The sequence below is a fragment of the Sus scrofa genome, chromosome 13 (genome assembly GCF_054392235.1).
Source record: "Sus scrofa isolate SSC_HxYL_T2T_F1_AM1 chromosome 13, Sscrofa_HxYL_maternal_Yorkshire_Landrace_v2.0, whole genome shotgun sequence".
Classification (NCBI taxonomy): domain Eukaryota; kingdom Metazoa; phylum Chordata; class Mammalia; order Artiodactyla; family Suidae; genus Sus; species Sus scrofa.
The window spans coordinates 187,408,704-187,424,667 of NC_139395.1; the positions used below are offsets into that span (position 1 = coordinate 187,408,704).

Sequence of the window (15,964 nt, forward strand, 5' to 3'; positions counted from 1 at the left end):
ACACAATGGCAGAGTAGAAGATAGTTTAGAATGATGATTCAATACTCAAATGGTTTCTTAGCCTGAGAGGACACTGCTGTATTTTAAGTGCACCTAGAGTCCATCCTGTCAATCAGAGGAGAGACATAAGGTAGAGACCAGCAGTTAGAGTTACATTCAGTAAGGGTGCAAACTTTTCTAACTAGATGGACTTTGTTTAGAGATGCTCAGCAAGGAGATTAAGAATCATTTCCCTTCAAAATACCACAATGAATATCTGGTTATTCAATTATATATTACTTATCATCTCCGTCTACCTTAACATTATATTGACAAATATGGCACAAGACAAAATGAGGCCAATGTGATATAGTTTTGTTTAATATTTTAGTGTGAAATATTCAAGTATTTAAAAAGTTTTAGAAAATAACAAGCTAGCACTATTACCAACTTCTTAAATTTTGTAATAGTCAATTGTTTCCCCTTTTTTGAAATGACTTTTAATTGAAACTGCATTCACACAGGAAAGTACACCAGACAGAAGAACACAGCTCCAAGACGTTTTCCAAAGTAGAGTGGCATCTGCACTTTCTCCCATACACTGTGCCCATAAAGGTAAGTGCTATCCTGAATTCCAAAATCACAGGTTAGTATGTATTGCTTATGAACATTAAAAATGCAGTCACATAGTACAGACAATTTTCTGTCTCACTTACATTGCTCAACATTATTTTTGAAGGATTACCCTTGCTATTGATCATACCAATACTTTGCTCATTTTCATTGTTGTATTGAAACTTGATGGTCTTATTTAAATTTCCAGATATGTGGCGGTAATAGTAACTAAATCTGGTACCTCAGATATGGTGGTTCCATAATGTGGTTCTATAATGTGAAAGTGTAGTTGCAAGGTTACCCATCGTCATATTTATATAATATAAATTTGGAATTTTAATCAAGTGCCAAATTTTGGAAAAATTCCTTCATATTTCTTGCGTTTTAAAATAACCTTTGGGTTCTATATTATTCTTTATTTGGTATATCTTTTACTTGAAAACTCAAAACTTTTGAAATGAGAAACAGATAAACAGAATAATTAATATATTCTTTATGTTTATGATACTTGAATCTGAAATGGATCCAAGGAGATTGTGTTTGATGACACATCTTTAGGATGGTTATGTAAAAGAGTGGAAATAATAGATGAAGAATTATAGAGAATGGACTGCAAAACCTAGATTGGCCTGATATCAAGTATAGAGAAGCCAAGGGATTTAGCAATTTACAATTGTTATAAAGAGTGGAATTTAACTGACTATAGTGCCTAGTTGAAAATCTGGAATTATTGAAACACTAGGAAGCATTATGAAATCAGAGGCTGAAGTCAAAATAGAAAGAAATTAAACAGGGATAGACATGGGTAAACTCATTGAAGTCAAAGATGGGTAACTAAGGCAAAAAGAGTTCCTAAACATTGAAATTGCCTGTGGTATCTAACATGGTTTCAGAGGATATATACATGCACACTCATATATGCTCATATGTGGATATGAGCACACACAAATACATGCACACAACACTATGTATGCATACAGGATGGCAGTCAATGCAATGAATCAGGAGGTGATATTCAGAACTGAAATGGAGTTGGATTCCAGCATAACCACTTTGGCAACAGCTATTCTAACCTCATCCTGCTTTATCTGCTTAGGACATAAGAAATAGACAATAAGTGATTAACAATTGTTGTTTGTTGTGTTTTATTATTTCATAATTAGCATAAGTATAAATAATTAGATCAAAGAATTTTCATTTTAGGGTTTTTTAAAAAATGAAAACCTTGATGCTAATGTCATTAATGATGACAGCCTTAGTGAAGTAGACATTAAAATTCATCTGATCGCCATGGGACGTTAAAGCCCTTTGCTACACAAATATGGTGCAGAACCAGCAGAATGAGTATCACCTAGGAGCTTGTTGGAAATGCATAATCTCAGGGCACACCAGATTTAGTGACTAAAAATCTTCATTGTAACAAGAATTCCAAATAATTCATAGGCACATTTGGTTAAGAAGTACTGGAATAGTTTACTGAGTATATCTAAATTCATAACATGTCGAGTTCCCTAAAAAAATTAGAAAGCATAGAATTTATAATTAAAAAATTCATAGAGATCTTTAATTAAAGACTATGTTATAAATTATAAGAAAATTGAGACCCAGAAGTGTTAAGTTTTTGCTTCAAGGTCACATGGCTATTTAGTTATAACTGCCTTAATAATAGTGGATTATCCCAAGGAAGTTTCAGGTTTTTAACTTTTAACATTTGAAAAGCATTGTAGGAGTTCCCATTGCAGCTCAGTGGTTAACAAATCCGACTAGGAACCATGAGGTCTCAGTGGGTTAATGATCCACCGTTGCCATGAGCTGTGGTGTAGGTTGCAGACGCGGCTCGGATCTGGTGTTGCTGTGGCTATGGCATAGGCCGGCAGGTACAGCTCCATTAGACCCCTAGCCTGGGAACCTCCATATGCCATGCGAGCGGCCCTAGAAAAGGCAAAAAAAAAAAAAAGAAAAGCATTGTAATATTCAGCCTGAAACTTAGTCTTATACTAATAATGCAATATTTCATTTGGCTTTTATGTACATGAAAAAGAGACGCAATGTCACAATTTGTAATTTAGAGGAGATTAGAATAAATGTTGACTACTGTTTTTGAAATGTGTATAAATGTATTAAAGATACATAGTGAATGAATAGTTTGCGAGGCCTGCCATAACAAACTGGGTAGAATAAATCAGAGACGTGTATTGTCTCACAGCTCTGGAGGTTAGAGGGCTGAGATCAAGTAGCAGCAGGATTGCTTTGTTCTGAGGGCTCTGTGGGAGTGTGTGTTCCATGCCTCTCTGATAGCTTCTGGTGATTTGCTGGCAATCTTTTGTGTTCCTTGCCTTGTAGAAGTATCAGCTCCATGTATAGCTTCATCTTCACATGATTCTCCTTATGTATATCTGTCTGTCTCCTAATCTCCCCTTTATATAAGGACACTAGTCACATAGGATTATGGCCCATTTTAATGACCTAATTTTAACTAATTACATCTGCTACAATGTTATTTCTGCAGAACCTTGTTCTGTAATGAGATTACATTCAAGAGTTAGGAATATGACATTGGAAGAGACTCAATTCAAACCCTAAAACCAGGTTTTTAAATCTCCTCAAGAAAAGGAATGGCCCTGCAATTGAATTTAAAATTTGAAATGCTTTATCAGTGGCTGCTAAAATAAACTGGAATCCTGAAAGGTTTTTTTTAAATAAATATTTTATTTTTATTTAAAAGTAAATGTATTCAGAAAATGCATTAAGGAAATGATTATTACAGAACTTTTGAAAACATGTCTCTTAATTTATCCTTAAAATGTCTTTATTTATGTAACAGAACAATATATAATCAAGCAAGTGAAAAGCAACTGTTACATAATTATTCATTTCAAATTTTTATATTATTTTTAGCATATTTTAAAATCTGAAGCCTCAAAATTGATTAATTTAAAATATCTTCTTTCTGCAATAGTTGTGATTATAAGGACATTCATTTCTTTGGCTATATATTACTAAATCAAAGTTTACACACTTTGGGGGAACAGAGAAAAACACCTATTACTTAATAATCAGTGAATAGATGGTATTACCATATACACATTTTCAGAAGGGGTTTTAAGGGTCCAAACCCACTCTCTTCTCTCTTCTTCTCCACCAGTGTGTAATCAGTATCTAAATCCAAATTAATTCTACTTCCTCCCTATCTCTCCACACATCTACTCTAGACCTGCCATAATTACTTTAACAAACTTGTAATCCTTCTCTCTATATTAATTCTTTATCCGTCAAGTTTTTTTCTACCCTAGAACTGGATTAGCTTTCCAAAACATAAATATTATTGTGTCACACTCCTGATAAAATCATTCAAGAGCCTATGGCATACCCTTTAAGAATGTGGGCTATAACATCAAACTGCCAGTATTGGAATCTTGGCTTTGATGCTAATTAGCTGAGTGAACCTCACTTTGGATAAATTTATTTATGTTTATCATGTGTCAATTTCCTCAACTGTGAAGCAATGGTATTTTAAAAGTATTACCTGCTTTATGGGGTTATTATTGGGAATAAAACATGTAATATGTACTAAAGAACAAAGAACTGCATAATATCATCAATCATTATTGTCATTACTGTCAAAACTTCACGTAAAAGTTTACTAAAAAAGAATGTGATCAAGGAATTTGTCTTAGAGAAACAAATGTAAGATCAGACCTGGTTTTGTAGGTAGAGTTCCCTAGTTATTGAAGATAGCCCTAGTGTTACCATTTTTCGCCCCTAATTATTTCAAACATTAACTTTTACTATAAAAAATGTTCCAGTTTGGGTAATAAATTATAGGGTGATCTTATTTATATACTCAATTTCTCATTCCACAAGGATTTAATATACATGTATTTAAATATTTAAACACAAAAGTCATTAGCCAGGGATGATATACAATAAAAAATTTTATTCTTTTACTTTTAAAATGAAAGTATAGTCGATTTACAATGTTTTGCCAATTTCTGCTGTACAGCAAAATGTATATATATATATTTCCTTTCTTATATTATCTTCCATCATTGTCCAATAAACACTTTTAAAGCAAGCCTGCCTAATCTACTCTATTCATCCTCAGATCCAGAAATAGTAGTAGCAATTAAAACTCAAGTTTTCTGCCTGTACTTCACAGGCTGTTTGATGTTTTGGTAGATGTCAATTAATCTGATTATCACAATAATTCTAAGATGTATATGTATTATTATCTTTGTTTTATAGAAAAGATGACAGAGTTTAAATGCCCTAGGTCTCACTGGTAGTCATTTGCAAAGCTTCATCTGATCCCAGCAAATTAACTCCTGAGTTCATGCCTCCTGTATTCTACTTCACTACCCTGCCTCTGTAAATAGCTTAATGTTCTCTCCCTAAAAGTGGTGGTCATTAATGTCGGGATAGATACTCTCCAACGACCTTGGCCTCTTGAAGTTCTCTTTCTTTACTCTACTTCCAGAGAAGATATACTCAGGTGTCAAATAACTTCTGTACTGAGTATCTTCAGTTGCTAGATATTGTTTATATCACTCTTTTTTAAAAACTTGTGAATTACTTTTTTTTTTTGCTGTTTTCTTTTGATAGTGGTCATGCCTGAAGGCATGTGAAGTTTCTGGGCCAAGTATCAAACCTGTGCTACAGTAGCAACCCAAGCTGCTGCAGGGACAACACCATATCCTGCTGCACCACAGGAGAACTCCTAAAATCTATGAATTACTTTTTAAATTCCTTAGCAATATAAAATAGGCATGTAACATAATGACATTAATAGATACTGATTTGGTATGTTTCTTTGCAAAAAACTCATCTGGCAGGTGTGTAACCTCTTCCTTGACTGCTTTAGAATATCTAAAACCCGATTGCCCTTGCCAACTAGCATCAATTACAGCTTTTTGCGAAAGCAAGAAAAGGGTTGTAAACCATAAAATTGAGACTAAGATGCAAACTATTTACATGTGTTCACCCCCTTTTCTCACAGCTACTTTCCTGCATGTTCCCACAGAGATCTCCTCAATTACATAATGCCGATGTTCTTTCTCTAGTCTCTCAGAGCTTGGTATTACTGCTTTCTATCCCTGTAAAACTATTCTCCACCTTCTTTGCCTGGCTAACTCCTTTTTTATCTTAAGAGTTTAATGTGTGTGTGTGTACATATGTATGTGTGTATACACATACATATATATACATATATTTTGTGAATCCTTTAAATGACTGCCAGGTATCTTCCCCCCTGAACCAAAAGGTCCATAGACCATAACTCTGCTATATGATCTCTACTTCCCAGGCACTTCGGAGTAATTTCCTACTAACCATACCATGTTTACCACTGAAATAATTCCTACTAGTGCATTAACTAGTGGTCAACAAATGTATACATGGCTTACTCTAATTTTTTATCTGTCATATGGAAATATATGGCCAATGATCCCTACATTTAATTAGTTATTTTTTACAAAACAACACAGCAGAACAATAATTAATAGATAAAGATATTCATGTAAATTTTGAGGGTGTAATAAAATACAAAATTAATTTAAACTAAAATATAACATTGAAAATGAGTAATAGTATACCTCATAGGCCATGCTAACATACTTAGCATGTTAGTCACTACTTTCATTTGAGCTAAGACAGAGGAGAAGGTAGCTGACTAAGAAGATGCTCTGAAATGGCTAGTTTACTTATTCCCTCTCACTAGTCTTCCCCTAATATAAAGCTACCAGTTTGGCCTGCACTTAAGGCATTCCAAAAAGTAGCACTGAGGAAAAGAAATAAGAAACATACTACTCTAAATCTAGGAAGAATTAGGAAAGAAATCAGAGATTATTTAGGAACAGTCAGGAATCACTCAAGTCGGCTTTTTGTGGTATCTATACTTTTTATCCAGTTATACTTTTAATCAAAAAGTGAACATTCAGAGAATTGAGGTGGATAGAAAGAAAAAAGAAAGGCTTTTACTTTTGAACAAAACTAATTAATACTATAAGAATTACAAATTGATAGTAAGTAATGTACGTATGAAAAATATGATAGAGTAAAATATATCATCTACCTCCTAATTTTATAGAGCTTGGAAAATATTCATTAGATAATCAGTTTGAAAACCATTATACCCTAATAGCATTATCTTATTAAGTCCACATAGCTAGCAACTCTACTAGTTCTGCATTAATATGAACATTTGTAATGGTTTTCATATTATATAGGACAATATCTTCTAATCTTACTATTAAAAAGGAGCATAATCCTTGGTGTTTAAGACAATCCATAGACAGGTTTGGGAATAGATAACAACCATTACCTATTTGTTTTATTCTTATTACTGTTATCTTTTTAAAATTCTGCATATTCTGAGGCTTAGGGTGATTATATGAAAGTTTAAGAAAAAAAAAAAGGTGATATAGTCAAAATTTTAACACTATTCTCTTTGTCCTGCTTTCCATTAAATTATAAGGTGTTTATAATTTTTCAAAACTGAATAAAAACGAATGCATATATGTTTACTTTAAGCATGTTTGTTACTAACAAGTCTTCCTATTTTACTTACCACAATACAGATCAGACTACATATTTTCTTGCCAATTAATTTCAATGACTTGGCTTATTCTATATTTTTTCCAATGTAAAATGCTAAATGCAGAGACAAAATATAAAGCCTTTCAGCCAATATTGAAATGATTTAGCTCATCAAAATAAAATTAAATAATACTGAGACATAGAATCATAGAAATATTAAATATCTGGGAACTTAATCTTCAGTAATTATTTAAAATGTGACTACTTTTGAAAAAACTTTATAAAATGTTCGGTATATCAGGTTAAGACAATGGTCTACATCTAATTATGATGGGAGGATAAAAGGAAAATCTTTATGCCTGTCTTATTTTCTTGAAGAAAGTTTTAAATTTTTGAAACAAATAAGCATTCAATCAAAATAAATGATTAGAGAAATTCACAGTAAAATGCTTAAACAAAGATATCCTTTCCTTTCAGACTTGAAGTTTAGTGATAAGCATATATGATGCACTGTGGAAAGTTCAACTTGTTTTTATTACTACCTATGTAATTTTTGATGACTTTAACTTCAATGGTATGTTTCCAACCAGTGGAAATATTTAATAATGGTTTTGGTATTTAAATTCAAATGCTTCCAAAATAAGAATATTAGCCACTGGCACAAAGTTAAATTATTTTAACATCAGTTAATTACAGATTACACATATCCCTAGCCCCCATCTCTCTTTCCTCCAGAATAATATGTAAAGAAAGATTTACCTACTAACTCCTAGCTCAATTGTAGCAAAAGGGATTGGTTTCTATTGTGAGAATATCCTCAAGCAAGTCTCTTTAGATTTTTTCTCTAAAGAAATAGCTGTGGGACAAGATTAACCCAAAGGAGCACAGTCTCTAGAGTTTATAATCACTTCTGCCAATCTACTCTACCTCTGAGTTATCAGTCAATTATATAGACATCACTTGTCACAAATTAACTTGCAAAGCAAAAAAAAAAAAAAAAAAAAAAAAAAAAAAAAAACCAACACTTTTCACTTTCTTTTTTTTTTTCTACTTCTCTTCCTTCTTTCCTTTTTTTTGTTTCTTTTTTTAATTCTAATTTTTCTTCTTTCATTTTCTCTTTTACATTTCTCTTTCCTCTAATATGTATCATTAGCCTATAAGGGGCCAGTTTCTCTTGCTGCTTTGCATTGATTGGTCAGAAATCTGATTATGAAGTGCTTCTACTAGATACTAGATCAAATGAGAGGAGAAAGAAACCAGAGATTTAAATTAAAACACACAGATACAGTCTCTGCATTTGAAATTTTTTTTTCCCACATATGTATTCCCACAACACAAACAGACCTATAAAGCAATGTTTTGTTCATGAGACACATATTAAAGTCTGTATTAATTTCTCTACCATGCTAATTACTGAACAACTCTGAGACCACAGCATTTTTGGGTGCCTCCCCCCAAAACTACTTGATAAAAATCAATTTCCTCTAGTATTCACTGACTCATTTTTTTAAATATATATTGCTTTGTTTTGCTAGCTTAATTTTTCAAATAATTTTATTAATTTTTCCATATGGCAACAAATTTCCAAAGTTTTACAAGTTATGTACTTATTCTACTGATTCCTAAATAATGATGATATATTTGTTCTATTCGTAGAAAAAAATTGTCAAAATCAAATTGAGTTTCTGTTTTAACAAAATTAGCTTAGTCAAGAGTATTTAAGAAATGGATAGTGTTTTAGGAGGCTGTGATCTAAAACTCATAATCAACTGAGATTTTTTTGAAAATAATTATTAAATTTTATTGGTTTTGCAATTCAGATATTTTTGTAAAGTAGTTATATGTGAAATACAACATATGTGCTATCTAACCACATATATGTGTGTGTGTATTTTATCCTCAGATCTTTTTCATCTTACTGCTAAAAGTTTGTACCCTTTTACCAACTTCTCCCTGGTAACCCCTTTTCTACTCTGTTTCTATGGCTTTGATTTTTTTTTTTTAATATTCCACACATCAACAATATCAAGAAGTCTTGGTCTTTTAGGTTCTGATAATTTCATAGGGTTATTGAGCTCTAGAATGATAGATGCTTCTTAAAGTTATCTTTCTGTTACCCCAGTATTCCATTTTATTAGCCTTCTAACTCCTAAAATTTAAAGAATTTAACTAATTTCCTGTAATTAACATCTCTCAGGTAAAATAGTATAGCTTCTTTTTTCCCCAGTAACTCTGACTGACACATTCGATGTTCTTTGAATTATATTCTACTATTCCATCTGTACATATTTAGTAATCAAATAAAGATAATCATTACTAAAAGTTTCTTATACATTTTTGCATAAACATATCAGAGACAACATTTAAAGTGGTAATGTTACACAATGGAGATAACTTTCAATGATGGGAGAATCACCAAATTATTTAGAATTAGAGTGCCAAACAATCATTTATTATATGAGACGTAAGAGTTGTATTCAACTTATGTTTCATGAAATATCCACTAAATACTCTCATATTCTGGAAGATAAAACATCTTTTAGTTCCACAGTCTTTATTTTCTATAGGACCAGTGTACAAAATTAAGGAGACGTATATGCTGCAATGATATGTTAAATATGGTTTAGTTTCTCTTTCTGTAGGTCGTTTTAATTATGCTACTTAATGAATCTTCACCACGTCATTTTCTATTCCCAAATCAATATATAGTTCAAAGGATATTTGATTATATTTTTCTAGGGGCCAAGAAGCATATTAGTTTGCTAGGGTTGCCATAACAAAACACCAAAAGCCGGGGGACTTAAATACATAAATTTATTTTCTCACAGTTCTAAAGACTAGAACTACAAGACCCAAGTGTCAGCAGGTATGATTTCTTCCAAGTCTTCTCTCCTTGGCTTCCAGGTGTTCGCCTCTTGCAATGCATTCACACATTTCTCTCTCTGCATATGTGTATCTTGCTGTCTGGCTTCTCTCTCTTTCTCTCTCTCTCTCTCTCTCTCTCTCTCTCTCTCTCTCTCCCTACTAATCTCTTCTGAAAGACACTGGTCATATTGGATTAGGACTCACTCTAACAGCTCATTTTGTCCTAGTTCACTCTTTTTGTTTTGCTTTTTCTTTTTGTCTGTTTAGGTCTGCACCCATGGCATATGGAGGATCCCAGGACAGGGGTTGAATTGGAACTATAGCCACTGGCCTACACCACAGCCATAGCAATACCAGATCCTTAACCCACTGAGTGAGGCCAGGGATCGAACCTGGTTCCTCATGGATACTAGTTAGATTTGTTTCTTCTGAGCCACAATGGGAACAACTCTTAGTTCACCCTTTAAATGACTTATTTCCAAACACAGCCTCACCCTGAAGGACTGAGAGTTAGGGACTAGACATGAATTTTGAGGAACCATAATTCAGCCCATAATCAGAAAGAAATTATCCGAGGAATAATTTGACCAATTTTTATAGATGAACTGAGGAGACTAAGTGACATATATCAAATATGTTATATAAGGCACTACTCTGAATTAGGAAATTGTATGTAATATGCATTGTTACTATTTTCTATTTTCTATTATTTTTCTATTAAAATATTTTCTATTTTCTGTTATTTTTTTGTTAGTGGTTATTGTCAACTTTGTTAAAATTCTATTCTTATTGGAGACTTATTGAACAGGTAGGAAGCTTATAATGACACTAATATATTGATGTTCAATAAACATTTTATCTTCCGTGGTTCATAAAGATTCCTGTGTATTCTCAAAGAACTCCACAAGTATTCTAGAAAGTTTCATTTTAGAATATTGCCCAAAGCCTCTAGAACTGTATCTTCAATCAGGTAACATGAAAAATAAGAAAATACATGAACATTTTACAAGCATAAGTGTAAACCATTTATAGTTCACACCAGTTTTGTAATATTTTAAGAATAATCATGGAGTGGAAAGCAAGTATAGACAGTATAATACCTTAAAAAAAAGTAGTTATATGAGATAGAGCCTGAACCATGCTATTTTCCAAAGGAATATAAATTTCTAGTAAACATGCAACTGACAAACTGCTTAAACATAAATACAATTAGAAGTAAATTAGAAGTGCTTGAAACCAAATTGGAGGGAGCCAATAAAAACCAATCCAAATTAACCATGTATGTTTTAGGTCTTGAGTTGGAAATGGTAAGCATGCTGTGATTTGGAATATTTATGAAAAATGCCATCCCATGTCATAGTAAATTATGCAAGTCATGTTTCTAGTTGTCCTTTCTTTTGATCACAAATGTCATTTTAATATCATGATAATCGCTACACTACAGACTTCTTGGTCTACAAATCAAAACAAACACTTGCCAGTTTAATGTCATTGGATCTGTGGTGCTATTATTCTGTAAATAGGTAAGAAGATCTCTCAGTAAACATGCTGAAACAGACATAAGCCAATTAGTTGCCTAGTTTTCTAAAGATTTTGATCTTTCACGAAATGTTTGACTCTTCACTTGGAACAAACCTCTTGAATTAATAAACATTAGGGAATCATATGCCAGATCTGCTTGAATGTAAAGCACAGTGTTTTATGGCATTTGGCAGATGAACTAAAACAAGTACGACTACATACTCAAGGGTCTGATTTTGGAATAGGGTCAAGGCTTTAGAGGCAGGGCAGGAGAGCATGCTTCCAAACAGGGTTATGGGACTAAAAAAATGACTTAAAAGTATAAAAAATAGACCTGGAATTATACCTTAAGGGAAAACTCCAAATGAAATCAAATACTCATATGTCTGCATGACCAGGCTAATGGAAGGCAAGCAGGGAAAGTCTAAAAGATTGAGTAAGTATTCCAGAATGGCAATTAGCATTACAGAAGTCAATCTGTATTGTGGTATAAAGTGAAAATGGAATTTCAATAGAGAAACCTAAACAGTAAATTTGAGGAATAAATATTTTATCAGGACTTGTGTGCAGAGACAGAACTCAGTTACTATCAGAACTATGCTATGTCCATATATCATTTGACAATGTGAATAGACTTGTGTCTCATTGAATAAATATGATTTTATTGCACACAGACCTTCTTGGGTACCCTGCTGAGTGAGATGTCACAGATTCTGTAAAGGTTCAGAAGCTTGACCATGGACATTGATCTTTTAAGTTCTTTTGACCTTATCATCATGGAAGGAACCAAACAAATTTTTTCTCTTATTTGTGAGGCCAAAAGTGATATTAAACCAAGCTGTTACAGGGTCAGAAATTTCTTTCCAACAAGGAATACTACTTTCATATTTTCTTAACTTTTCAAAGATAAAATGACATACCAGAACAGTGCAGGACAGTGGCCAGACACTTCCAGTTAATATATTCAGATATGCCTACCTCCTACATAATCCTAATCACATAACTAATTAAATCTCTTTGTTATAAATTCCATAGCTGGGGAGCTAAGTGTATCCAGTGGTTCTCTAAGTTAAATTCTTATGCTAGCAAATCCTGATACCATAAATTCTCCTGTTGCCTACACATGTAGATAAGCCCACTAAGGTCTAAATTCTAATCCGTAATTTATTGAGATTCCTAACTATAACCATTATTACAACATTATCATAACTTCTGTAGACTATAAAATATAAACAAAGTCCTTGATTTCACAAAGTTGAGGCCCTAGTGAATAGTAAAACAAGCAAATAGTTTCACAAGCAAACTAAGGTTACAAGCCAGGGATTCAAACACAGAGAAAAATATATGTGTGAAATTTCAGAAAGTTATTCCTATCTGTCTCCTTTATCCCCCACTATTTAGTCCTCACTTTTTTCAATTAAATCTATATATTTTCACTGACCAGTTTGTTAGCAAAGTGTAATGAATCTGAGACTTTATTTTGTGCTCTTGGTAGATGGCTTTACTCAATGGAACATAGATACAAAGTTAGTGTGTCCCAGACGGAGTTCATCACTATGTATTTCCATTTCTCAACCCAGTTTTTCTTAAATTCCCTCTTAGTCAATGGTTCCATATGTTTTTCCACTTGAAATCGAGATATCTTAGGTTAATCCATGTTTTTGAGTTTCCAAATCTTGTCATCCAGGTTTTTTTCCATTTAAAATATTATTCTGTGCATTCTTTTTTCTACATTTTCATTGCTCTCCTTTTGTTTTCAATTGGATTCATAATGTTCTCCTTGACTTAGTTCACTTTATTCCAATCAATACTAAACTTAAAAAACAGAGTTTTATGTATTTTTTTTTAAATCCAATATTTCTCCAGAGTTTCTCATTTATAAACATATAAAGACCTTCACATATGAGTCATTGTGATATGGTTTGGTCTAGCTGTCAATCTGATTTATCCCAATACCTCCATTGTATTTATTTAGCAATGCTTAACCACAAACTTGTCCTGAGCTCACAAATTGAGGCCTCTGCATATTCTCTTTGTCTAGTATAGGCTCAGATTTTGTATTCAGTCACCAAATTTATTCCTCTTTGCAAAGTTTTCCTCAACTCCCTCAGCAGGGATGTGGTTTCTTTCTGTCAGCTTTCACTCTTTTTGTTTGTACTTCCATTTAATTAATGGTCACACTGTGTTGAACCAATCCATTTGTATTTTTGTTTGTCTTGTCTTGGGACACATGCTACTGTAGAACAAGAACCTATCTTATTACTGTTTTGAATAAATAAATTAGCAGGAAGCTTGTTACTTAAATGGTGTTTCCCAAAGCAATAAATGCAGCTGAATGTTTCTGACAGATTTTAAATGTGTGCCCTTTATATCCCCTCTCTTTAGAAATAGAAAAAAATTAAACATGTGCAGTTAAAAGGGATGTGGGTTAGGAATCATGTCACCTGGTTGTGAGAATTGGAAAGAGAAAATTCTGTGACTCAGGATAAGGTAGGTTACAAAATGCTGAAAACCCACCTCCATTTCTGTAATTTAATAATTAGTATTTACATCTCACTCCTCAAGTTAGCTGTGAATATAAGTGTCCTTCTAGGGCAACTCTCCTCTATAAGACAACTCAGCAATCCATACTGATGGAGTCTCCACTATACAGAATTCTCCATTTCCACAATCAACATGACAAAGAAGAGAGCATAGAGAATTGCCTATTAATTCTTTTGTATTTCTTCCAGGAAGTGAGTCAGTTTTCATTGGCATTTTCCTTTGACGAAAGTAAGTCATGTTGCTACCTTACACATCAAGGGAGCAGAGAAATGTAATCATCCCATATGCCTAAGAGGAAAGAAAGCAAGAAATATTGCTTTCCACCATAATGATACAGGAGCTAAGTAACCAACAAAATTTTTTTTTTTATGGTAACCAGAAAAGTTTATTATTTCCCCACACAGGCCATTCAGACACACTTCGAAGGGCTGGTGCTTTTCCAGCCTCTGGATGAAACTTAGATCAGGCCCTACAGATTTTCTTGTTACTCATACATTTTTTTTTTTTTTTTTGATGGTCGTTAATTTTTTTTTTTTTAATTTTCCCACTGTACAGCAAGGGGGTCCGGTTATCCTTATATGTATACATTACAATTATATTCTTGTGGCTGCCTGATGGGAGGGGGAGGGAGCTTGGGCTTATCAGACACAGTTTAGAATAGATTTACAAGGAGATCCTGCTGAATAGCACTGAGAACTTTGTCTAGATACTCATGTTGCAACAGAAGAAAGGGTGGGGGAACAAAATATTTTTTTATGGCCATACTCACTGCATATGGATGTTCCTGGCCCAGAGATTGAATCCAAGGCACAGCTGAGACATACACCATAGTTGTGGCAGTGTTAGATCCTTTTAACCAATTGTGGCTGGTGAGGGATTGAACCCATCCCTCCAGAGTGACTCCTAGACACTGTAGTAGGGTTCTCAACTCACTGTGCCACAGTGGGAACTCCAACAGGTATTTTTTAAAAAGACTTTAACGTTAAATATTTGCATGCCAATATATTATATGCATGACAGTGAAACCATTTCATAATCTATCAAATATCAACAGATATAATTTAACAATTTGAGTCTTGTGTTCTAATTAGATAATGTGTGTTAAGGCTAGCAAATATTTAAAAAGAAATACTGTGATCTAACATGACAGGAGAACTATCTTTTTAAAGACTGTAGTAAAAAATATGTGGCTGTGTAGCCTAAAATACCTGAGCATTATGAAAACTATATTTGAATACTATGAAATATGTTAAGTAATTGTACCAGTTTATATAATCATTAAATATACATTTTTTTCAATTTCTATAACTAAGTTTGAATAAGTGCTTGTATAGTTGGATCATATAATTGTTATTTAGAAGGAAGAGAGTTTAATCATTTTAAGATGTTAAGCCTTGGAAGCATTATTTTATTCCACAAACATTACAGGGATATTTCTATAGTTAGGATACTGTATTTTAAAGCACTTATTATTGCTCCATAAATTACTATGGAAATAGTATATAATTTCACATAGGTGGAGTTCTATCATCTATATTGTTTGTGTGTTCTTAGTGATTATATCTTAATGTTGCATTATTTCTATGCAACAGAACATCCTCTTTGTGACTATAATGAAACTGCCCTTTTGTAATTACCAAAAAAAAAAAAACCAAAAACAAACCAACAAATAAACATGCAAAGTTATTTTTGTCAATATCACTCTAGATTGCCCAGCAGTCCATCTTTTGGTGATTTTTCTACTTGGTATTAAGTCATTTGAATAAATACTAAACCATCCCATGTCCCCAAATACTTTCATTTGTAAGAATGATAGCAGATGTTCTGTTGCATAGAAAATCCCTCCAGTTTTGCTTTTGCCTCTCCTCCCTGTATCAGTCACACATCAAATACTCAGGACAGTTAT

The 15,964-nt window shown here is 32.9% G+C and overlaps 1 long non-coding RNA gene across 1 annotated transcript in view; it reads left to right on the forward strand.

The window, feature by feature from the left end:
- Positions 1 to 2,556, forward strand: part of LOC110256457 (uncharacterized) — a 394,262-nt gene extending 391,706 nt beyond the window's left edge. The window contains exon 8 of the long non-coding RNA XR_002337969.2: positions 504 to 2,556. This is a non-coding gene — a long non-coding RNA (uncharacterized LOC110256457). The remainder of the gene's footprint in view (positions 1 to 503) is intronic.
- Positions 2,557 to 15,964: the final 13,408 nt, after the last annotated feature.